A 4,466-nucleotide genomic window follows, 5' to 3' on the forward strand; every position below is an offset into this window, starting at 1 on the left:
TGTTGCGCAACAGACATAGCAAGGCAGTGTGCGTAACATAGTGGCTTGGAATTCGTTTCTCACTTGTTTATTGAATTTATGAATTATTAGTAATTTTTGCACGATCGCCATCGAGCACACTATTTAACCCTCTCAACACAGCAATCGCTACAGACTGTCATTTTGGGTTAGGGTTGGGCAGTATAAATTTGGGCTAACGTATTTCAAGGCCACCAATACTCTTGAGCAAAAATACAAGCAAGCACTTTGTTGATTTTTGCCGCTTAGCATTCAATCTTAAGATGGTGCAAGTGTAAATGCACTATTAACAAGCAGTTAGGCTACATTTTTTATAAAAGCAATGAGATACCAAATGTATATGTGGGCACTTTCTCATGGGTTGAATTGGGTGACTTACGTAAACAACACATATTTGAGCCAGCTGGCGGAGCACGACACGTCGAAGAACTTTTGGACATTGTTAGTGCTTTCCATATGAAGCACACCTTTATTAAATAAAGAGGCAATGACGACGTATGATTCTTACATAAGGACACATTAAATATGCTTGAAGTTTGAATACCTTAATGCTCAATGCCACTTACTTGCTTGCTTGCTTGCTTTGGCCCCTACTTCATAAAATTGAGCAAAATAAGGTGCGGCCAGAAGGGCGGACACCATGGCTGGGCGCAATGAATAATGTTTTCCGGAAAGGGTGTGTTTACGTAACACCATATTACTAGACTTCTGAAAACACTGCTTCTAGTCCACAACATTGTGCGTAGTGCTTCTTTTATATCCCTTGTAGTTGAGATTTCAGCAAAACAGTTTAGCAATAACTCAACACAAGAAAGGTTAGAAACGCCATTTGATGTGTTTCGTATCTTGCAAAGTGCCAAAGAAGTGCTCCCACAAGCTGTCAGTGTGCGACAGCTCTAAAAAAAGGCCAAGAACGTTGGAGACTTGGCCTCTTTGGTGGAGTCACCTTAGTCTCACTTTTTTTGGCTATAACATATGAGAGATTAAAGAAACCATTTCTCGTTGCACAGGCGCTTTAATAAGTTATTTTCCTGCATAGGATATTCAGTAGCCATAGCATATTTGTGTTGTGTGTGGATGTGTTTTGTTGTGTTTTATTCTTGAGAATGATAAGATATTAGACTTGCAACAGTGGCCACCATGGCGTAATTTGCCGGGGCGTTATTTGCCGCGTAATTGTATATTGCAATAGCTTTTTTTATTTGTGCTTTGATGCAGTGACATAGGGTACGTTCAGCTAGTGAGAATCAGTAAAAGACCCCAATTTGTTTGTTCTCGCTACTGAGTAAAGTGTGCTTAAGAATAAAAAATTTCTAAATTCATTGCACTTTTTTTCATGAAGAACTTTTTTTCAGCTGAAACGTAATTTTAAACATAAACGAAGGGGAAAATATGTCGCGATGCGATGTTTGAACATTTAATCATCTGTACATTACTTAAACATTGTACAGGTTTCAGACATACAATATATAATTGCTTCATCGAAATGGTCTTAAACAATATAGCATAAAATAGATCACGACATACTCTAATAATACCCATTTGGCATTTCAGTCAAAAGTAGCAGTTTTTTTTTGCCTGGAGAGGGTACACATGTTTTTTAAGGCATCGTCATTTGTTAGATCCTGTTGTTTTGAAAGATTAGCGATCATTATTTGAAGAAATAGTGGAAAGGCCGACATATTTCATTTGTTGATTTTCCGATAGCAGTGATCTTAATTCGACGTCGACATTTCAACAAACAATATAGCGCAAAGCTGAAATGTTTTTAATAATAATAATAATAATAATAATAATAATATTAATATTTATGCATTTATTTATTTATTTCGTAATACTGTCAGCCCTCTCTTGAGGGCTCTTACAGGGAGGGTACAGCCAAATATAAACCAACCATAATACATCTATGCTAAATAGTAGCGCAATCAATAATACATGTGTAACATTTTTCAAATAGGCAAAGACTGCCTGCATTTACAGCAATGCCTGGCTACGCACTACAAGGCTTAAACACAGCTGGGAAAAAGAAAACAAAAAAACTCAAGCCAAGGAATCTTGCAGACTTATCATCTGGCAGCTCCATCACACAAATACATGTCCAACAATTTTTCGATTAGGCCAAGATCGCTTGCATTTAATACAATGCCTGGCAACGCATTTCAAAGCTCAATCACAGCTGAAAAAAAAATAACGAAACACATCACTCCGACAAGAGTACGGTACTAAAACACAGTCGTGATTAACCAGGCTGCTTCATTTCCCTGGCACTTTTAGGTACAAATCTTTGTTGATTTTTAGTTATCCTGGCAGTATCCTGAAAAGTGCTTTCAATGGGTTCTTTTGTCTTCATGCCTCAAGTGATTCCAGTTCACAGGACTCCACCACTTGCGTGACAGAATACTGCCGGCGATGATTCGGGCATATGAAGCGGACGGCATGGCGCTGAAATTTTCTAATTTTGTTTTCAGGCTGTGTTGATGCGGACTCCACACGACTGAGGCTCATTCTAGTAGTGGTTTAACGAAGATTTTGTAAGCTACAAGTTTTACATTTCGCGTAGCTTCATGTAGTTTTTGTCTTAAGAAACCTTTCGCTTTCAGGCACACATTCTCTACGTATGTATGCCATGCCCAAATTTTCAGTAAGTGTGACTCCTAAAGATATAAATTGGTTAGCATGGAGGAGTAAATTCCCGTCAATACAATATTGAAAGGGCATAATGCCTGTTTTTTAGTCATACGTGTATATGTTATTTTTTTGTAGTATACTGTGATATTCCTTAGGTTACAGCAGTGGCTGAATTTTTCCGAGCAATGACTAATGCTAACTTCATCGTGCTTGCTCGTCACAGTAGAATAAATTAACCAGTCATCTGCAAAAAGTTTCACCCGTATCGGGTGTTCAACCACTGAAAAGATGTCGTTCATATATATCAGAAATAACAAAGGGCCCAATGCAGAACCCTGGGGAACACCCGAGAACACTTCGAGTGAATGTGACTAGTTATCAATTAAATTTACTGTCTGTGTTCGGTGTTTCAAGTATTCTCTTATCCAAGTTACTTCTTGAAGCTTAAAAATTCGCTTATCATGAGTCACTTTATTAAAAGCCTTTGCAAAGTCTATACAAGCGACTTCAATTTGTTGCTTATTGTATAAGGCTGCCGCAAAATTATGAACATCTTTGATAAACTGTGTAATTTTCAATAGTCCAGCTCGGAAGTTATGCTGGAATGAATATAAGAATTTGCTCTCTTCAAGAAATTGTGAAATGTGTTTTGCGATGATGTGCTTCGAAATGTTGCAACTAACACATGTAATAATAATAATAATAATAGTAATAATAATAATAATAATAATAATAATAATAATAATAATAATAATAATAATAATAATAATAATATTATTATTATTATTATTATTATTATTATTATTATTATTATTATTATTATTATTATTATTATTATTATTATTATTATTATTATTATTATTATTATTGTTGTTATTATTATTATTATTATTATTATTATTATTATTATTATTATTATTATTATTATTATTATTATTATTATTATTATTATGTGGTTTTTGCTGACGGTAACAGGGCATAGTGGGACATGCCCCGAAAGGACGCCTCGGACTGAAGTTGAAGAGGTTGACGTTGTTGATTAGCTGCGTCGTGGCGGCAAACTGTGTAGTGCTATTTCCACGTAACAATTTTGTGGAGATGCGGGATACCTTTTTATTGGCGGAGCTACGCAGTGGACACCTCCTTCAGTCTGCTGCCAAGGCTCCTTGTGAAGATACGCCTTCACCACCTACCTCGGCAACGACAGCAACTTGGTAAGTCGCCCTAACACAACCCCGTGATCCCGGTACATTTACTGGAGAGGACAACGCGAATGTGGACAAGTGGCTCATGTTCGAGCACGTCAGCAAGCAATATGGCTGTGGCCCAACCGCTATGCTTGCGAATGTCATATTCTATCTAGACCTCTTGCATTTGGCTTGAGACCCACAAGCACAAAGTCACAAGCTGGGAAATGTTTAAATAACTGCTCCGCGATCTTTCTCGCAACCCGTTTGGTCAACAGCCTGATGCCCAAAAGCAATCGTTCTTATGTTCACAGACTTCCTACGAGCCCCACTTATGTTAAAGACGTCTTAGCCTTGTGTCAAAGACCGATCCCAAAATCACTGAGGTTGACAAGATATCGCACATTTCGAAATGAATCGCTAACGATGCGTTCAATCTGGTTGTCTTTACAAACGTAACGACCATCGAAGCTGTAATTACAGAGTGTCGTCGTCTCGAGCAGGCGAAGAGTCGACGCATTTTGCACCAGTTCAAGCACCTACCCGATACCGCTGCAACGTCCTCTTGCGAAGCCACTCCTAGAACCAAAGACGTGACGCGCATCATCCTACGTGAACTCCAGACTGCATACG

Source organism: Rhipicephalus microplus, chromosome 6, assembly GCF_043290135.1.
Source record: "Rhipicephalus microplus isolate Deutch F79 chromosome 6, USDA_Rmic, whole genome shotgun sequence".
NCBI lineage: Eukaryota > Metazoa > Arthropoda > Arachnida > Ixodida > Ixodidae > Rhipicephalus > Rhipicephalus microplus.